Source organism: Rana temporaria, chromosome 5, assembly GCF_905171775.1.
Source record: "Rana temporaria chromosome 5, aRanTem1.1, whole genome shotgun sequence".
Lineage (NCBI taxonomy): Eukaryota > Metazoa > Chordata > Amphibia > Anura > Ranidae > Rana > Rana temporaria.
This window is the reverse complement of record NC_053493.1, coordinates 35,086,695-35,109,196: the sequence shown is the minus strand read 5'-3', so window position 1 is coordinate 35,109,196 and position 22,502 is coordinate 35,086,695.

Sequence of the window (22,502 nt, the reverse complement as noted above, 5' to 3'; positions counted from 1 at the left end):
TAATCTTTTATTTACTGATATAAATATGTAATGTGCTATGTTATATTATATGTTGTGTATTAACCACTTGCTTACTGGGCACATAAACCCCCTTCGTTCCCAGGCGAAATCTCAGCGTCCGGCACTGCGTCGCTTTAACTGACAATTGCGCGGTCGTGCGACGTGGCTCCCAAACAAAATTGGCGTCCTTTTTTCCCCACAAATAGAGCTTTCTTTTGGTGGTATTTGATCACCTCTGCGGTTTTTATTTTTTGCGCTATAAACAAAAAAAGAGCAACAATTTAAAAAAAATATATATTTTTTTTACTTGTTGCTATAATAAATATCCCAATTTTTTTTTAAAAAACTATTTTTTTTCTCAGTTAAGGCCGATACGTATTTTTCGACGTATTTTTGTAAAAAAAAAAAAAAAAATCGCAATAAGCGACTGGTTTGCGCAAAAGTTATAGCGCCTACAAAATGGGGAACAGAATTATGATTTTTTTTATTATTTTTTTTTTTTTACTAGTAATGGCGGCGATCTGCGATTTTTATTGGGACTGGGATATTGCGGCGGACGTATCGGACACTTTTGACACAAATTTGGCGCCATTCACATTTATACGGCGATCAGTGCTATAAAAATGCACGAATTACTGTATAAATGTGACTGGCAGTGAAGGGGTTAACACTAGGGGGTGAGGAAGGGGTTAAATGTGTAGCCTGGGTGTGTTATAACTGTGTGGGGGGAGGGGGGTGACTGGGGGAGGGGACCGATGCTGTGTCTCTATGTACAAGAGACACAGATCGGTCTCCTCTCCTCTGACAGCACGTGGAGCTCTGTGTTTACACACAGAGCTCCACGTCCCTGCTGTCACCTGCCGTGTCACCGACGATCGCGTGTACCCGGCGGACATCGCGGCCGCCAGGTACACGCATCGGGTCTTCGGCGATGCGTCGGGACAGTTTTTACCCGCCGCGCGCCACCCAGTGGCGCGCGCGGGTAATGCACATAAAGGCCGTTTTTAAACGGCCACTTGGCACTTGAGAGCCGCGCTGCGGACGTATTTCGTCTATAGCGCGGATCTCAAGTGGTTAATGGCATATTTTTATGTCATACACAGACTACACTATTCAAAAGAAAAGTTGCAAGGCCCTGACGAAGCACCATTGTGCGAAACTTGTTGGCTACCTACCTGCATACTGTAATATACCCTGCTTTTGTAACTACTGTGGTCCATATTAACCTTTGGATATTGTTTTTAACAACTGTTAAATTTTGATATTTTTTCATAAAACAATCTGTGTTTAGTGTGTTTGCCTTTTTACAGCAATAGACACCTCTCACATTAAAATCCCCAAATTTGGGGGAGTGCTTTTTCTCTCCCAAATTATTCTCTTTTCTTTTATTTGCACTTATTAACATTGAAACATGATCTCTGATGTATAAGGGTAAAAATACATATCCAAAATCACATAATCCAAAACCAGCAATCTTAGGTGTGCGCACAGGGTGTTCCGGATGTGCCTGTGCACAACCTAATCACCCCATGTACATTAGCATTATCCAGGGGCGATACCAAGCGGGTGGTTGGGGGTGCCAGTGGCCAGTGTAAATGCCCCCATTATATTAAAGTCTAGGTTCAACCTTAGGAACACATTACACCCATATTTAGGGTGTAATATAATATGGCCCCAATCAACTGTTTCCCACCACCAGAGCCTCCTTCCTGTGACTGCAGGTGGCATCCATGTGTGTTTAAACTTTGGAGTGCACACCCTAATGCAATAGGCTACGCACACCTATGCCAGCAATGTGAGCAGATGACGTTACATTACAACGATGCATATGCTAGAAACGCTGACGCATTTCGACCTAAAGAGTTGCGGTCTTCATCTGGGGGACAACCTGTTCTAGAAAAAATGCATTGAGATAGAAAAAAAGATAAAAAGAGAACTTTTATTTCATAACATATATCAGTATTTTTATTTTTTCAAAAGCATACAATATTTTCTATATGCATAGATAATAGTATATTTACCACTAGATGCTCGAATGGACAGTCTCATGTTTATTGTCTAAAATTTATTGAAAAGATCCGACGGACTTGGCAGACACCACCGCTCCAAGGAGGGGAGGAAGAAGGACGTCCTGGAAGGTTTACAAGAGACCACGTTTAATGCCCCACCCCCCTGAAACACACAAACAAGTGGGGAGGGAGGAAGAAGCACAGGACAGCACCAACGGACAGACATACCACTTTCCAACTGTTAACAATATGTTAAAGAAGGGAAACTATATACATCTAACATGTTGTAATACTCTTGCTGCCTAAAAACCCTGTAGGGGAATTCCTTTTCTTTTATATGGTCCTTTTTGACCGCTAGTAGCAACTGAATGATATTTCATGACTTTTTTGTTGTTGTTTTGGATAGAGAAAACTGGGGTTGGGACTTTAAATGAGGCGTATGAAAAACACATGCCTCCATCCCTATTGGATACAAAAAAAGGGGGGGTGGGACTTTAAATGAGATGCGTTTTTAAACAAACAGTAGTATAAGTAAAATAGTAAACGTTTATAACCAGGCTCATACATACCACCCAAACAGCAAGCCAAATTCAACTGTCTAACTGTATATGTTAAAAGCAGAGGATTGGTTGCACGCATTTGCAAGTACATGAGTAAGCTGCAGAGCCAGCGACAAGGCTCTCTGCGATCTGCAGTCCTAACTAAACTTTTGAAGTCTCCTCAATGGAGGCATATAAAGACTAATGGGTAGATGGAGGACAGGTGACTAGGGGTGTGTCCCCGCCTCCACCTATGCTTGGTATTGTGGTGAAGAGCACTGGAAAAAAACGCATAATAGTATAAGGGTATCAGCAAAACGCATCTCCATCCCTATATGGTACAAAGAAAACTGCGGTTGGGACTTTAAAGTGGAGGTTCACCCAAAAACTCAATTTTTAACATTAGATTGAGGCTCATTTTGGGAAGCAGAATCGGGTGTTTTTTTTTTAAATCGAAGCAGTACTTACCGTTTTAGAGATAGATCTTCTCCGCCGCTTCCGGGTATGGGCTGCGGGACTGGGCGTTCCTATTTGATTGACAGGCTTCCGACAGGGTTCCGACGGTCGCATACAGCGCGTCACGATTTTCCGAAAGTAGCCGAACGTCGGTGCGCAGGCGCCGTATAGAGCCGCACCGACGTTCGGCTTCTTTCGGCTACTCGTGACGCGATGTATGCGACCGTCGGAAGCCTGTCGGAAGCCTGTCAATCAAATAGGAACGCCCAGTCCCGAAGACCATACCCGGAAGCGGTGGAGAAGATCTATCTCTAAAATGGTAAGTACTGCTTCGATAAAAAAAAAAACACCCGATTCTGCTTCCCAAAATGAGCCTCAATCTAATGTTAAAAATTGTTTTTCGGGTGAACTCCCGCTTTAAATGAGGCGTATGAAAAACACACGCCTCCATCCCTATTGGATACAAAAAAAAGGGGGGTTTTTGGGACTTTAAATGAGATGCGTTTTTAAACAAACAGTAGTATAAGTAAAATAGTAAACGTTTATAACCAGGCTCATACTTACCACCCAAACAGCAAGCCAAATTCAACTGTCTAACTGTATATTAAATTATGATATTTATTAAATCAAAAAGTAAAAGTTATTGTGTTTTTTTCAAAATTGTCACTCTTCTTTTGTTTATAGCGCTAAAAATAAAAACCGCAGAGGTGATCAAATACCACCAAAAGAAATCTCTATTTGTGGGGGGAAAAAAGGGCGTAAATTTTGTTTGGGAGCCACGTCGCACGACCGCGCAATTGTCATTCAAAGTGCGACAGCGCTGAAAACTAAAAATTGGTCTGGGCAGGAAGGGGGTGAAAATGCCCTGTACGGAAGGGGTTAAAATCTGACTTATAGCCAATTTTATTTTTAAAGGGTTACATGAAGATCAAATAAACAAAACAGAAAATAAATCCTTGCCATTCAGGCACTAACTAAACAGTTCAGCTTCCTAACTCACAGGTGAAGGGCTTCTCCCAACAAAACAAACATAATGCAAACTTTTTCCTGTTTCTCACAAAGCAGACATCACTTCAGTAGCTCTCTCTCGGATATGGCTTCCTGAGTCCCAGGCCCAAGCAAAATTCTTTACTTCAGTCCTGCTTTATTTATTCCACCTATTGGTGGACACAATTGGACCGGAAAATCTGGTCCGGAACCAACCCTGCCAACGTGGCTGGTAAAACCCAGACCAGATTCCAGCTGGAAACATATCGTCCATCAATCACCTCGCCTTTCATAATGTCACAATATATATGTCTATATAGATATATCTATATATATCTATATATATAGAAATATCTATATATATCTATATATATATAGATATATATATATATATCTATATATATATATATATATACTGTATATATATATATATATATATATATATACGCACACATATGTATGTATGTTTAAATCATTGGGCAATGATATATAAAATCAGAGTACTCTATGAAACTGAAGTGAATTTTTTTTATGACATTCAAGACTCTTTGTGGGCCCCATCCCCCTGGCCTAGGGGTAAATGCTCCTTTTGCCTCATTATAAGGACAGACTAATTCCGTATACACACGGTCGGAATTTCCGCCAACAAATGTTCGATGGGAGCTTGTTGTCGGAAAATTTGACCGTGTGTATGCACCATCGGAACTTTGCTGTCGGAATTTCCGCCAACAAATGATTGAGAGCTGGTTCTCAATTTTTCCGACAGCAATTCCAACGCACAAAAATCCTACGCAAGCTCGGAATCAATTCGACGCATACTCTGAATCATTGAACTTAATTTTTCTCGGCTCGTCGTAGTGTTGTACGTCACCGCATTCTTGACGTTTGGAATTTCCGACAACTATTGTGTGACTGTGTGCATGCAAGACACGTTTGAGTGAACAATCCGTCGGAAAAAAATCCACGGTTTTGTTGTCGGAATGTCCAATTGTCTGTACGCTGCATTAGCTAGTTGCCGACCAGCCGCTGTCATTCTACGGCGGCAGGTCGGCTCTCCTGGGCGAGAGCCCGTAGCTCTACATCGGCTCTTTTAGTGGCCACTAGGGGCGTCCGTGACTCCCGTGCGGGTGCCCGGCGGGCACGATCGCCGCCGGGCACCCGCGATTGCTCGATACAGAGCGGGGAACGGGAGCTGTGTGTGTAAACACACAGCTCCCGGTCCTGTCAGGGGGGTAAACGCTGATCCTCTGTTCATACAATGTATGAACAGAAGATCAGTGATTTCCCCTAGTGAGGCCACCCCCCCACAGTAAGAACACACCCAGGGACATACTTAACCCCTTCCCCGCCCCCTAGTGTTAACCCCTTCACTGCCAGTGGCATTTTTATAGTAATCCAATGCATTTTTATAGCACTGATCGCTATAAAAATGCCGATGGTCCCAAAAATTTGTCAAAAGTGTCCGAAGTGTCCGCCATAATGTCGCAGTACCGAAAAATCGCTGATCGCCGCCATTACTAGTAAAAAAAATATATTAATAAAAATGTCATAAAAACACCCCCTATTTTGTAAACGCTATAACTTTTGCGCAAACCAATCAATAAACCAATCATTTTTTTACGAAAAATATGTAGAAGAATACGTATTGTCCTAAACTGAGGGAAAAAAATGTTTTTTTATATATTTTTGGGGGATATTTATTATAGCAAAAAGTAAAAAAAGTTTTTTTTTCAAAATTGTCGCTCTATTTTTGTTTATAGCGCAAAAATTAAAAACCGCAGAGGTGATCAAATACCACCAAAAGAAAGCTCTACTTGTGGGAAAAAAAGGACGCCAATTTTGTTTGGGAGCCACGTCGCACGACCGCGCAATTGTCAGTTAAAGCGACGCAGTGCCGAATCTCAAAAAGTGCTCTGGTCTTTGGGCAGCAATATGGTCCGGGGGTTAAGTGGTTAGAGAATGGGTTGTGAGAGAACTACTTGTCTATGGCAGCCTCAGATTGATCATTTCTGCAAGTTAAAAAATACAGTACAGCTCTGCTTGTTTACATTTTCCCGAACACTCATACGCTGTATAAACGTACATTGGGCGTACGTGCTTACACAGAGAGAAGCTGACCGTGTAACTACAATACAGACAAGAAACATTTTGTTAGGAGGTAAAAGGGAATTAACTGGAGCAGTCCTGAGATATAAACATTTCAGATAGTCTTACAGATTGCTTATAGAGTGTAAAATAACATTAAGGGATTTAACGGGCAGCTTTCATTTCTCAAACAACACAGAGGGCAGATCCCGGCACATTTCAAGACTTATAATAGGAAGAATGACTTCACACTCCATACACTATAGGAGCGGAAAGTGATGTAAAGAACCTGTGCATGGAATGCCATATTTATTTTCATTTACATCCCACTCCTTTCTCACTTTCCACTGCAGCTGTGAGATACTCTTCTCCCTGTTCAGGCCACCATTGGGGAATTTGTGTTTCATTGCTAAATTAATTTACTATGTATTATTTACCCTAGGGGCTAGTACACCAACAAAAAGTGCATGTTTGGTGAATGCTGGAGAGTTAACTCACCTGGAAATTTTTTATACTTCTAGTTTTTCGTTCCCGTTAGGAGGCCAATATGAGGTTCTCCCACTCTCCCTGGTAAACCTTTTAATATTTAATGTTATGAGAATACAACTGGAGCTGCAGCCAATACAAAGATGGCAGAAACACACCAAACTCCCGATTGCACAGAAACATAACTGGGAATTAGGGCATGGAGAGCTCACTGTTGAAGGCCTTTAATATGCCAGGGAGTGATTCAGCCCATCAGGCTCTACAAATGACTAAAATATATACTTTTGGAGAGGCTGACCATTTAAAGCGGAGCTCCACCCTAAAGTGGAACTCACGCTGATCGGAATCCTCCCCCCCTCCGGTGTCATATTTGACACCTTTCAGGGGGGGGGGTGCAGATACCTGTCTAAAGACTTCCGGCCACACAGTTTCGGGTTTACTGCGGGCAGAACGTCACCTCCCCCCATTGTGCTCTGGGAACACTCGGCTCCCAGAGCACAGCGAAAGCCAATCAGCGGCGCAGCGCAACTGGCGCATGCGCCGTAGGGAACCGGGCAGTGAAGCCGGAGCGCTTCACTTCCTGGTTCCCTCACTGAGGATGGCGGGGGGGGGGGGGCAGCAGAGTGACGAGCGATCGCTCGTCCTCTGCTGCGGACGGACTCCAGGACAGGTAAGTGTCCTAATATTAAAAGTCAGCAGCTGCAGTATTTGTAGCTGCTGGCTTTTAATATTTTTTTTTCATGGCACATCCGCTTTAAAGCAGACCAATCTTTAACTACCTTATAATTGCTGTATTGAAAAAAAAATGGGAAAAAGAGAGTTTGGTCAGCGGGACTTTAAATGAGGCCAATCATCATATGGAGTAAGCATATAAAGTATACAGTATTGCTTAATTAGGTTCCAACACAAAAGGAGGGAGTTGGTTGAGGACTTACAATGAGAGGTGTATAACAAAAAGCAGTCTTAGCAAAGAGCATTTTATTATGCCTTGTGATATATTATAAAGCATACTAAATGACAAAAATTGCATCCACAAAATCGCATGAACATGCTACAAATTACATATGCATAATAACACCATGGTATTTGGCATATCGTGCACAACATGAACCACTGGAGGGGCTTGATAGTATAATGAGAATCTGGGAGTAAAACAGTATAAAAAACATAAAATCATCTGTATGAACATCATGCATCTATGTAATCCCGACGTGTTTCGTTGGGATATACCAACTCTTCAGGGGCGAATGCAGTGGTTTCTCGCGAAAAAAAAAAAAATGTTAATGTTGGTAGGTGGATATGCATTTCTGGAGTGCCACATGTTTAGTATTTGTGTATGCACCAGGAGCACTCACACTGCCTGTGATCATTCCATGTTTAGACAGCACAGATCACAAACAAAATGTATAGAGCCAACCAGAGTGGCTCTTTGCCTTGTGATCACTGAAATGGCCATTCAGAGAGATCACATGTAAACACTACTGCTGTTTAATTTGAGAGCTACTATTGTTTCCTCTAACAATGTAGGAAATCTCATTCCATTCTGTCTCTTCAGTGACTTGTAAATTAATGCAAAAAAAGGAAATTACTCAAAAAAGGTAATCAATGGTCGGACTTTGGAGGCACAAAAGGCAGGAATAGCAAAAAATATATTTTATTACAAAAATAGAAGATATACAAAACAAATCAATATACAGAAATAAAAACCGTACAGGGTACAAAGTATAGAAAATAACCCCTATGCGTAGTCTAGGCGTTTCGCAGTGAGGCTTCTTCAGGACCAGCGGAAGTAGGTACAGTAGCAATGAAAAAATACATTTCACTATCTTGAAGTAATCCGAACTATAAAACATATGTCGGGAAACTCATAGCTATTGGGTCTTAAAACGTACAAATGCAGCAATTTAGAAATTGGATGAAAGGTTTAGCGCTGGGAAACTCTTTTATCTATATAGATCAGACCTAAATGAGGGACAAGTTAGGTGGGAAGAGGGACAGATGGACATTGCTCCAAATCAGGGACAGTCCTTCAAAATCAGGGACAGTTGGGAGCACTCTACTTAATTGTATTCACTTTACTGCACTCACAAGTAAAATTTTATATTTTTGTTCTACAGCTCTGTCTGCATTGCTAAGTTACTGATCTTTACTCTGCTGTGTGCATTGTTCCATAGGCAACATTCTACTTTAATTTAGTAAAAAATGTGTCGTAGGCAAGAGGCCTAAAGTGTATGTAAACCCAAGCTTAGAGAAACAAACTATAAAAACTAAAAAGTATAGTGCAGGAACGGGATATATTGCTTGCAGAATTGCAAAAAAATTACTGTAACGGTCACCACCGTTTACGACCTTCCATCACATCCAAGACAGCTTATCGACACTCCAACCAACAGGACCCGATCCATATCAATTTCCCAGAATAAGACGAGACACGCAGCTCTGTACTTGTTCCAAAATGAAGACAACTTTTAATGGTAACTTTCAGTCTTATATACAGTACAAGGCATTAAAGGAACAATCAACTCCCCACCCACACATCACATCGTGGGGGGGCTTCAATCACATTCTTTGAGCTAATTACTAAACATTCTAGACATGTCGGCGCCGGGCTATAATTATCATGACCTAATCACTGCACATTCCTTCATTAACAGAACTCAAACAAAACACCATCACACAATGAGTTCCCTTCAATCCACATCGTTAGACAGATGTTCTGTCTCCGACAGACAGGTAGTCACACCTTTACACAATGGACAATGAAATGTCTAGGAGTAGATGCAATTAACACCTTTCAACAGAATGTGTCCCCACATTAAATAAGCCAACAACTTGTGATATCTCAAGACATCCTGCAAACATGAATTATTATTGATGTCCCCTGTCCTGTAATTTAGGACATAATTTCTCAGTCACCCTATGGCCCTATCGGACATAAGGTGACCCTAGACATAAGACTCCTTGGTGACGCCAGTACAGGAGTACCCCTCATCCTTACAAAGTCTCTGGGTGTCCCGGGTCATTCCGTTACAATGACTTTTTTTAAAAAAAAATCTTGCGGTCAGAACGATCTCCACCCAGTGGATCTTGCAGTGCTTGCTTAGGGTTGTGGGTGACGAGAAGCCACAATGGATGGTCATTTCTGGGTCTTGGACTTCAGTTTCCTGGTACTGTAGTTGGAGAGTGAAGGATGATTGACACCTTTGATCTCTCCTCTTATCCCACAAATATCAGGGCAAGATGATGTCGCTTGTAAAAAGTGATTGTTATAAGCATTATGTGGGTCATCACAGCAACCTATTGGGAGCTCTCACAGAAGAGTGACAGTTCCACCATTGCACTGAAAGCGTCACCTGAGAAGAAGTGGAATCATTGCACGGTCCAGTTATGACTAGTTCTCTTTATTATCTCTAATTGGTCTACTGTTTGGAGAACCTACAAGAACTGTTCTGTGTTATCCTGGAGTTTGAAGCTCCCGTGTTGCAAACAAGACTCAGCGAATACATCTGGTTGTGGCTGTCATCCAGTGAGTGTGGGCAATAATCTGTGGCTACAACAGTAGACGGAGGAATATTTTCACAGTGATGTATCCATTTGGCATCGGTTAGCAATACATTGCACAACATAAACAATACACTAATCACCCGTGCAGCTTTGCGGACACGTCAGACTTTCATATGGGAAAAATCGAAACTTTTGAGAACAAAGTTAAGAAAATATACATTGTAGTTATAAGGAGGCAACTATTTAAAATGGTGGATTACGTTTGTGGAAAGTAGTTTAAAGTAGACCTATGACTTTTAAAAACACCTTAGCTTGTTCATGCTGTGATAAGAGGAGCAAGATGACCCCAGCAATGACCAGGCAAAGATTAGATCACATATGGTTGGTGCATTCTGCAGAGGGTGACATGGATTCTGCTCAACAACTCCAATGTTCATGGGTAAAAGGTAAAAAAAAGTCAATTTTTTTTTTTTTTTTTTTTTTAGCTTTATACGCGTAACTACTTGCCACTCGCGCTATAGCCAAAAGACAGCTACAGCGCGGGCCTTAATTGACGGGAGGCGTCCATGTACGTCCTCCCAAGCAAGCACTGTCTGTGCGTTCCTACAGGTCACTGGCTTTTGTCAGAGGGTCATCGGTCCCTCACACAGAAGGCCGCTGCTGCATTTTCTGTGCCCACCAGTGTCAGCTGCCAGTGCCCACTGTGCCACCTACCAGTACCCACCAGTGCCCCCTACCATGTGCCCACAGTGCCACCTACTAGTGCCCACAGTGCCACCCATCAATGCCCACCAATGCTGCCAATCAATTCCCATCAGTGTCTCATAACCAATGCCACAGATCAGTGCTGCCTATCAGTGTCACCTACCAGTGCCACCTATCAGTGCCCCTTAGTGCCAGCTATCATTACCCTTCAGTGCTACCCATCAGTGCCAACCATCAGTGCCGCCTCATCAGTGCCCTTCAGTGTCACCCATCACTGCCACCTATCAGTGACCATCACTGCCACCTATCAGTGCAGCCTCATCAGCACACATCAGTGAAGAAAAATTACCTGTTTTCAAAAATTTTCAAAACCATTGGTCCTTTTTTGTTTTATTTAGCAAAAAATAAAAAAACCCAGCAGCAATTAAATACCACCAAAAGAAAGCTCTATCTGTGTGAAAAAAAAAATGATAAAAAGTTTATTTGGGTACAGTGTAGCATGATTGCACAATTGTCATTCAAAGAGTGACAGCACTGAAAGCTGAAAATTGGTCTGGGCAGGAAGGGGGGTTTAAGTGCCCAGTAAGCAAGTGGTTAATATTCTGGTTTCTTCCTCGTAAAAAGTAGGATCCTTCCTCTTTTTCTCCAGCACTGGTGGTTATGCAGAATGCAGAATAGTGGAAGAGGGTACTCCAGTAAAACAGACTCCTTATTAAAAGCAAAACGATAAAACTGGTACAAAAGTATTTAGATACAACAGTGCTCACATTATGAAGTAAGAGTTCCAATCTACATAGTGCTCTCCTCCGAACACAGACTCTACGATGATGTACCTCCATATTTTATCCTTGTTATTATATGTTCCTCAATGTTTTTTGAAGAAAGATCTGGTTATCTACTTTGTAAAATAAAAAACTGTCAAGAAAGTTCTATGGAAAAGGTTTATAAGCATATCATACATGACGTCCAGATAACTGGCCCATAGAATAGCTGAGAGTCGGATATAACAGAACGGATATCACCCAACTCAAACACGCACACTAATCATGCAAGCGATTAGCGTGGGCCTACTTACTGTATATGATTTAATCATACATCGGATTTCCTTTCAACTCTTCCCAGCAAATCATTTGCCATAGCCCTTTAAGTGAGGTAGCGGGACAAACTTCCCGATCATGTGACCACTCTGATTGGCTGTCACAGTGGTTACATGATCGGGAATCTGTCTGACCAACTCCTGATCTTAATTAGAGACCAGTGCCCAGATTCTCAAAGGAGATACGACGGCGTATCTCCAGATACGCAGTCGTATCTCTGAGTCTGAGCCGTCGTATCTATGCGCCTGATTCTTAGAATCAGTTACGCATAGATTTCTATTAGATCCAACTGGCGTAAGTCTCTTACACCATCGGATCTTAACTGCATATTTACGCTGGCCGCTAGGGGCGTGTACGCTGATTTACGCCTAGAAATATGTAAATCAGCTAGATACGCAAATTCACAAACGTACACCCGGCCGACGCAGTACAGATACGCCGTTTACGTTAGTCTTTTCCCGGCGTAAAGTTACCCCTGCTATATGAGGCGTACATGCGGCGTAACAATGTTAAGTATGGACGTCTTTCCAGCGTCGAATTTTGAAAATTTTACGTCGTTTGAGTAAGTCGTTCGTGAATGGGGCTGGACGTCATTTACGTTCACGTCGAAACCAATACGTCCTTGCGGCGTACTTTGGAGCAATGCACACTGGGATATGTCCACGGATGGCGCATGCGCCGTTCGTAAAAAGTGTCATTTACGTGGGGTCAACATAACATTTACATAACACACGGGTTGTATGACACCCGCCATCATTCAACCAGCCATGATTAAGCACTAGCTCAGTGCGAAACGCGTTGGCTGTTCCCCTGTTCCTTTGCTGTGACCTTGTGAAGTGATGTATTTGCTGTTCGTTTGAATAAAAAGACAACCTTTTTGGTTATTGGAGTGCGGCTATACATTTCCTCTCTTCGTATCTCATAACCTCCTGTGGGTGCAGGGCATCATGGACACCACTCCCTGGGGCTGTGTCATCACAGTGCCCAGCACTTACAGTAAAACAATGCGGAGAAAATCACTGTTATAATGCCACCAATGCTTTGTGCATCATTGAGGATTCCAAAGGCAACCTTGTGCATCACGTGATCCATCTGAAGACTTTTGAAAAAGTAAATATACCAACAAAAAAATTAAAAATACACACAGGGGGCCTTGGGAAGATGGGGTGGGTGAGTAAGGCTGTGGTAAGGGCACATGCAATTGGATTTTTAAGGATAATCAAATGCAATAACAAATATGTATTTTATTAATGCTTATGGGGTTGTAAAGATACAATTTTTTTCCCCTAAATAGCTTCCTTTACCTTAGTGCAGTCCTCCCTCACTTACCTCATCCTTCCATTTTGCTTTTAAATGTCCTTATTTCTTCTGAGAAATCCTCACTTCCTGTTCTTCTGTCTGTAACTCCACACAGTAATGCAAGGCTTTCTCCCTGGAGTGTCCTGCCCGCCCCCTCCCTTGGACTACAGGAGAGTCAGGACGCCCACTAACACACAGCTCCTTTCTCTATCTGCAACGTAGAGAGCGTCCTGACTCTCCTGTCCTCTCCTTAACTTATACTTGGATGTGATGGCTGTAGTTTATTTCTTTTTCAGTTTTAAAACGTTATTGCTCTTGCCAGAATCTTGTCCTCGTCACTTCCTGTCATTTCTACTGGAACTATAAAACAATAGTATCTTCCTTATGTAAAGTACTAAGCTCCCCATCCCACAAGTAGGGGTCAGACAGGTTTGAAGTCCAGTCTTAGCGACAACCATGGCTACCTCCATAGATCCAATAGAGGAGTGAGCGTAGCCACTCAGGGACAGGAAGTTTGTTATTTACAGGATCACTGGGGGAAAATGTATTAATGAAGCCACCACATCTAAGGACTGGTAAGCCCCAATATAATAAAATGTTGTTTTTGGACTTTAAGTTAAACCCAAATAACTCAAAGTATGAAATGATATTGTATTTTCCCTGTAAGCCTGAACTTGTTCTGGATATGCCAGTGATGCCATGAGCATAGAAGGTAGGGCTTTCTGTGCCCACTGTAAAAGTTTACAAGGAGTTCAGCCAGAGGTGTGACTGTACTGCTTGGGCAGGTAAATCAAAAATGTAGCAGCTAGTCGAACTATATCCACAAGGTTCTGCTCCGCTTCAATCAGACGGCGTGCAAGCTTAGCAAACAATCATTTCAGAAGAAACACTAACAAAGGGCTGGATTGCACAACGTGCCTAAAACAACTGCAAGACATCAAAGGGATGAGCTGAAAACAGGTCTGTTCTCCTTTTGTTTGGTTACTTCTATTTTCTTTGGAACCTTCGGCATAGTCATTCAGCATTTTAACCAAACAGATTTTTTTTCTTTATTCTCCAGTAAAGAATATGCTTTTTTCCAGCCCCTTGTTTAATCTGCTATCTAAACTATTTCCACATCACCAGAGCAGCTTGAAAATGCGTTGTTGAGTTTCTGGGGTTGTCAACCCTGGAAGACACAACCTGATGAGCAGGGTAGTAGCATGGTGCATGACACCTTTGGTTCAGTTAAGAAGGCTTGACTGCAAAACAAAATGGGGTCTACAGGATGATTTGGAGGGTTTCCAGCCCGTGACAATGACAGGATGCTCCAATGGACAGTCTCATACATGCATACGGTTCCATTGACATTTGGATGATGGGAAATTACATGACACTTCAGTCTCTAGGTCACCATGTCTCATTACTGCTTGCTGCAACATTGAAAGAGGAAGGTCTTTCTCAACCATTTCAGAAGGTTGAAATGTACATATAGTTATGCCGCGTACACACGATTGGACATTCAGACAACCAACCAACCAGAGTTCTCCATCTTCTTCTGGGGCTCAGGTGCATGCAGTCCACACCCATCCACCTTGGAGCCTTATATTATAACCTGCTGGGACTTGTCGTTCTCCATCTTCTCCTGGGGCTCAGGTGCATGCAATCCACCTTCTATCGGACTACAAGTCCCAGCAGTGAGATAAAAACTGGACAAAGATGGTGGATAGCATGCACCTGAGCCCCAGGAGACGATGGAGAACTACAAGGAGGATGAGTGGTCACAATTGTGATCATTGTGAACCAGACTAATGCCTTGTACACGCGACCAGTTTTCCCGTCGGGAAAACTGCAATGACAGCTTTTGGCCGGGAAAACTGCCTGTGTGTATGCTCCATGGCAGTTTTCCCGACAGGAAAACTGCCAGGAATCCAGGCGGGAAAAATGAGAACATGTTTTTTTCTATGGGGAAAGCCTGCGGTGGAGCATACACAAGGCTGGGTTTCCCGACCAAAGCTCTCATGGCAGTTTTCCTGCCACGATAACCGGCCGTGTGTAGGGGGAAAAAGCTACCTCGCAGGTTCTCGGTTTTTCCAGCTGACTTTTTACCGCTATGAAAACCGATTGTGTGTACAAGGCATGAGAGAACATTTAAAGGCTCAGGAACCCTTTGCAGGTGTTATGGCTTAATTAGCTGATTAGAGTGGGAGACTTTGAGCCTAGAATATTGCACCTTTTCACAATATTCATACTTTTCTGAGATTGTGTATTTGGGGTTTTCATGAGCTGTAAGTCATAATCCTCACATTTATGACAAATCACGACTAGAACTATCTTGCTTTGCATGTAATGAGTCTATTTCATATATTAGTTTCACCTTTTAGGTTGCATTAGTGAAATAAATGAACTTTTGCACAATATTCTAATTTATCGAGTTTCACCGGTATGTAAGCTACAGAAAATTAATATTTGCTATTTAGAGATGACCATAACTAATTAGTATCTCACTGCTGAGACATCACTTGATAATTCACAGACCTTCAAGAAGCGTCTGAACAGAAGAAAAATTAAAAGTAACAAAAAAAATGGACTTTAAGTGCTGCCAGTTAAGTTATATCAACAGGAAAGGAAGGACACTAAATATTGTTCTAAAAAGTCTTTGTTACTATAGCATGGTCACAACATTAGAAGAAGAACATTGCTACATAATGGCTGTGGTTAGCATCCAGTTAGTGACAGCCCTGCATAAAACTCCCAGACGGAGTTCTGCACTTTAATGCTTTTGCAACCACAAAGTGGATGAGCAGATTATAAACAAGGAGAATCTATTCCAGGATTATCAGAGGGTGACATCATACAAGTATATTAACTCTTGTGGAGTTTTCCAATAACAGCATCCAGTGGAGGGCTGGGGCCAGTGTTGCCAACCGTCCGTATTTTTATGGACAGTTTGTAAAAATGGGCACTTTTTTCCCCCGTTCGTAAATGTCCGTGGTTACGGGAATGTGCCAGTAAAAATAACCGAGATCGGTTCGGCTTGGAACTGCGCATGGAGATTAGAGGCAGGGGGTGATTGGAGGCAGGGGGAGATGGTGGCTGCGGTGGCACCGGAGAGGGGGATGGAGGCAGGGGGCAATGGAGGCAGGGGGAGATTGGGGGCAGGGGGTGTTAGCGGCAGGGGGTGATTGGAGGCAGGGGGTGTTGGTGGCACCGCAGAGGGTGGGGGATGGAGACAGGGGTTGTTAGTGGCACCGCAGAGGGGGATGGAGGCAGGGGACGATGGAGGCAGGGGTGATTGGAGGCAGGGGGCCTGGGGGAGATTGGAGGCAGGGGGAGATTGTGGCAACGCAGAGGGGGGTAAAGGCAGGGGGTTTGGTGGCAGAGGGGGGTGATGTGACAAAAATATGTTTTTTTACCTTAATATCTACCTTGCTATTTGCTATTTGCCTAGCGTACTTGTTTGTAGCCTAAATATTGAAATTTGCACCTAAAAATGTAATTTAGCAACTTTTGTGAAATGTCAGTAAAAACTTGGCTACGCCAGTAAATTTTGTGTGTCTTTCCAGTAAATTTCAATCTGGTAGGTTGGCAACACTGGCTGGGGCTGGGGCAGGGGCCTAACTAGAAATCACAAGGACTCATAGGAATATTTTTATGGCACCTCCTCTAAACCGAAAAAAAATGCCACTGAAAAACACTCAATAATATTACCTCCCCACTGCTTTTATATCTGCTGCATGGAGGTTCCTAATAAACCTCCATGGAAATAACGTTTTGTGTTCTTTTTGCATGTGGTCACGTGACTGCAAAGCTCCAGCCGAGAACGCTGCTGAATCCTTAGAGCAGTGACATCATCCCACCAGTGTCCATAGCTAGGCGTTGCTGGCCCAGAAAGAGTTACTGCTTACCAGCTGTGCAGAGAGGCACACTTGCCGGTGTTCTGTCAAAATAGCTAACTCGTCGAAATCTCCAACCACGTCACTTCCCGTTACTCTCCAGCATCGGTAATTGGAGATTTAGAGGAGTTTGTTGTTTCGACACAACACCAGCAGCGTATACACTACACGATATAATGAGTGGTCATTGTTAGTCCACCTGCTATTAACCAACAACATGGCCGCCTCCAAAGCGGTGACAACTTTTTCCTCCTTAGCCGCTGCACTGTCAAAACAGGACCAGCTAGCACTTTAGATTAGGCCTGACACTGGCTTTGCCAGGCCTTAGCAAATGCCCTTTGCAAGCAGGGACCGCAGGCCCCTTTGGTGTAGCAAAAAAATGTAGGTAGTCCTAGTGCTAGCTTTCCAAGTAGCTACTGATCCCAGGTCCATATCTTCAGGCCTGCCAGCACCGCTGGCTGCAGCTGCCTCTCTCCACTGCCCGTGACACCACAGTCCACTCCACTGGCTCCGCACCTATCCCTGACCGCACTCTCTCAGTCATCTCAGGCATGCCTCCCCAGTCCTCCTGACTGTGCGTCACTCACCAGACCTCCTGGCTGCGACCTGTTGTTCCTCCCTGGAGACTTATCTGGCAGTGCTCTCCTGCTGCCCTCTTGTTGCTCCTATGCCTCCTGCCCAGGATGCTTCAGGAGGCTATATTTTCACTATACACTAGTGGTCTTATTGCAAAAACAAAAACAAAATTACAAAACGTTGTCACTAAATTATATATTTCTCACACATGCCATGGTTATATGTGGAATTGCACCCCAAAATACATTCTGCTGCTTCTCCTGAGCACGGGGATACCACATGTGTGGGACTTTTTGGGAGCCTAGCCGCGTACGGGACCCCGAAAACCAATCACTGCCTTCAAAATGTATGTCCTTAGAAATCTTGAAGGTGGTGATTGGTTTTTGGGGTCCCGTACGCGGCTAAGCTCCCAAAAAGTCCCACACATGTGGTATCCCCGTACTCAGGAGAAGCAGCAGAATGTATTTTGGGGTGTAATTCCACATATTCCCATGGCATGTGTGAGAAATATATCATTTAGTGACAACGTTTTGTAATTTATTTTTTATTTATTTTTTTGGTCAATATTCAATCACTTGGGGCAAAAAAATTAAATATTCCATGGACTCAACATGCCTCTCAGCAAATAGCTTGGGGTGTCTTCTTTCCAAAATGGGGTCATTTGGGGGGGTTGTGTGCCATCTTGGCATTGTATGGCCTTCAAAACTATAATAGGTAGTGAGGAGTGAAATCAAAAATGTATGCCCTTAGAAATCTTGAAGGCGGTGCTTGGTTTTCGGGGCCCTGTACACGGCTAGGCTCCCAAAAAGTCCCACACATGTGGTATCCCTGTACTCAGGAGAAGCAGCAGAATGTATTTAGGGGTGCAATTCCACATATAACCATGGCATGTGTGAGCAATATATCATTTAGTGACAACTTTTTTTTTGTCATTATTCAATCACTTGGGACAAAAAAAAAAATATTCAATGGATTCAACATGCCTCTCAGCAGTTTCCTTGGGGTGTCTACTTTTCAAAATGGGGTCATTTGGGGGGGGGGGTTTGTACTGCCCTGCCATTTTAGCACCTCAAGAAATGAGATAGGCAGTCATAAAATAAAAGCTGTGTAAATTCCAGAAAATGTACCCTAGTTTGTAGACGCTATAATTTTTGCGAAAACCAATAAATATACGCTTATTGCAATTTTTTTTACTAAAGACATGTGGCTGAATACATTTTGGCCTAAATGTTTGACTAAAATTTAGTTTATTCGATATTTTTTACTTTTTGTTATAAGAAAAATAATTTTTTTTCAAAATTTTCGATCTTTTTCCGTTTATATCGCAAAAAATAAAAATCGCAGAGGCAATCAAATACCATCAAAAGAAAGCTCTATTTGTGGGAAGAAAAGGACGCAAATTTCGTTTCGGTACAACATTGCATGACCGCGCAATTACCAGTTAAAGCAGCGCAGTGCCAAATTGTAGAAACACCTTGGGTCTTTAGGCATCGTATTGGTTCGGTCCTTAAGTGGTTAAAGGGTGTGGCAGTGGGTGTGTCCTATGCCTACATACATTTGTTAGTAGGCGTCCCTCATTCCCATCTCAAAATGTTGGGAGGTATGCTGAAGAGTCCCCCCCTTCTTTCTGTAGACCATGACTTGGCTCCAGACTTGGCTCCGATCTCTCCATGAAATAGGCCAACATACCTCCGCCCGTTGCTACTTTAATGAAATGTACAATTTAGCCGGCCTATTACTTTCAGACCCCGGCAATGTCAACAGACAATTATTTTCTTTAAAAGCTTTCATAAGATCACATGTGGGCTACTTTCATTTTTTACTGACCTCAAAACATCCAGCATCTCCAAATTTGGAAGCGGACTTCGGTATTGTCTTTCACGTTAATAATCTCTTCCATGTGTTTCATATATAAAGTAACTCGAAAAAAGAAAAGAAAAAAGGGATGTAGGCCAATTTACATTATCCCGGTTGTCTCTCCCAGATCCCTTGGATGTAAAATGGAGTTAATATAAGAGGAGACTTTATGAAAACACTCATCTCATCAGCCCTTATTTTTATTCCTTGTGAAATTGCTGTGGTGGATGTGGGAAATGGTATGGGGGGGCGACAGACGACTTGAATGATCGTGTCTTGAGGCTTTTAATAGAAATGGTCAGACTAAGAACAACCGTGGTCTGGAAAGGCAATGGTGCAATGAAATATTGTGTTAATCTCCCATATTTGTGAAGAATATATAATCTGAGGTTGTTGAAAGAAGAGGAAGCTGGGCCTCATTCACACCAGGCAACACGTTATTAACTCTTGTGCGCTGATTTGCGTTATGTTGGGTCCGTGACTTTGTAACAAAGCATCACACTTTCACATTTTTTATTAACTTTATTGAAATGTCACAAACTTACGTTTTTTTTAACACTAAGTACCGCATAGTGCTGCTGTGCACTGTGCTATGTAAAGATGCAGACATCCCACAACACATCTCAATGCATTGTGTTGTGAACAGGGCAGATAGAAAACAATTGTTCTCTATGTGCCTTTGTGTTGAGTACTTTGGGTGTTCATCTGCAACAGGGCCGTCTTTAAGGCAGGGCAAAAGGGGAAGCTGCCCTGGGCCCTGTCATTATTGTGGGGCCCAAAGCAGCTGCCTCTTACTATCCCAGATTAAATTCCCTTGTCCCTTGAAGTTTCAGTCCTTTGCTGTGTCCTGATATCTCAGTGTGATGTGCTGCTACTAATGCTGCCCAGCTCTGCCCTATTGTGTACAGGTGACTCACCTGCAGACCCTGGCCCGGATTCAGATACAATTGTGTATCTATCGGCGTGCGTACCGTATCTCAGATACGTTGCGCCTCTGTAACTTAGGGCGCAAGTTCCGTATTCAGAAAGAAGGCGGCGTAGCGTATGTGGTCCGGCGGAAGCCCGCGGAATTCAAATTCTCCATGCAGTGGGCGTGTTGTATGGTAATGAAGGCTGACCCCACGTAAATTAAGTTTTTGGCTAACGGCGCATGCGCCGTCCGTGAACTTATCCCAGTGTGCATGCTCCAAATTGACCCGCAAAAAGCCAATGCTTTCGACGTGAACGTAAATTACGCCCAGCCCTATTCGCGAACGACTTACGCAAACGACGTAATCGACGGAAAATTCGCCGCTGGCCCGACGTCCATACTTAACATAGGATACGCCTCATATAGCAGGGGTAACTTTACGCCGGAAAAAGCCTAACGTAAACGACGTAGAAAAATGCGCCGGGCGGACGTACGTTTCTGAATCGCCGTATCTACCTAATTTGCATATTCCTCGCGGAAATCTACGGAAGCGCCACCTAGCGGCCAGCATAAATATGCAGCCTAAGATACGACAGTGTAAGAGACTTACGCCGGTCGGATCTTAGGGAAATCTATGCGTAACTGATTCTAAGAATCAGTCGCATAGATACGACCCCGCAACTCAGAGTTACCACGGCGTATCCGGAGATACGCTGTCGTAACTCGTCTCTGAATCCGGGCCCCTGTGTTTACATGTAAACAACCGTCATTCATATGTAAATAACGGGAGCATTCATATGTAAATTTCGGCAGCATTTATATGCAAATAGCTAAGGCCGGCAGCAGTCATATGTAAATAAAGGCGGCATTCATATGTATATTATGCCCCTCTGCAGTGAAGAGATGATGTGCTGTAACCTCTAGCAACCAATCAGTGAGCAGTATTACTGTACAGTAGTCTCTAGCAACCAATCAACAAGAAGAAATCATGTGCTGTAACCTCTAGCAACTAATCAGTGAGCCGTAATGTGTGCTGTAACCTCTAGCAACCAGTCAGTAAGTGGTAATGATATGCTGTGACCTCTGGCAACCAATCACAATCACTGCCTGATCTGATACAGTAAACTGATTTTAGGTCTAGCTGATATTTATTGTATGTCTCAGAGCAGGTGGAGAACAAAATTGCATGGGGGGGGGGGGGGGGGGGGGGCAAGAATTTTTTTGCCCAGGGCCCAATCAACATTAAAGACGGCCCTGATCTGCAGCAATCAACAAAGGCCCAATGCAAAGGCACATAAGGGCATCATGTGAATATGCAGTTAACCCTTTCATTGCCACTAAATGTTAACTCCTTCCCAGCCAATGTCATGAATACAGTGACAGTGTATAGTATTTTCACTGATTATTGTATAAAGTCCTATACACACAATCAGACTTTTTGACAACAAACTTAAAAATGAGCAGGTTTTTCAGAAAATCCGACCATGTGTACGCTCCATCGGACAAACTTTTTCGGTTTTCATCGGACAAAAGTTCGCTCTGCAAACGGAAAAACTTTTCGGCAACAAAAGTCCTACGGTGCAAAGTCCTATCGTGTGTACAGAAATCCATCTGACTTTTGTCAGTACAAATACGCATGCCCATAACCAATATTAAAATCAACCAACAATAGCAGAAGTTGAACAAAGGGTGGCGGTAAAGAGCAGAAAAGAGCAGAAAAACCACGTGATGTTGGGAAAGTTTGCAGAAAAGTCCTGCCGTGTGTCTGCTATGGGTGTGCTCTACCAACTCCCGCCGAACAAAAATCCACGGAAACGTTTGTTTGAAGTCCGATCGTGTGTATGAGGCTTTAGACTATGGCAGCCGCGACCTACCAATCGTTCAGTGGAGAGACAGAGCAGCGGTGTGCCTATGTAAACAAGGCAGACAGCTAAGCTGAAACACGGATCTCTCTTTTCCTTCAGTATATCCGTCCCCCACACAGTTAGTAAGCACCTCCCAGGGACACATTTAACCCCTTGATCTCCCTGGTGTTAACCCCTTCCCTGCCAGTGTCATTTATACAGCGATCAGTGCCTGGTCCCCAAAAAGTGTCACTAATGCCGCGTACACATGAT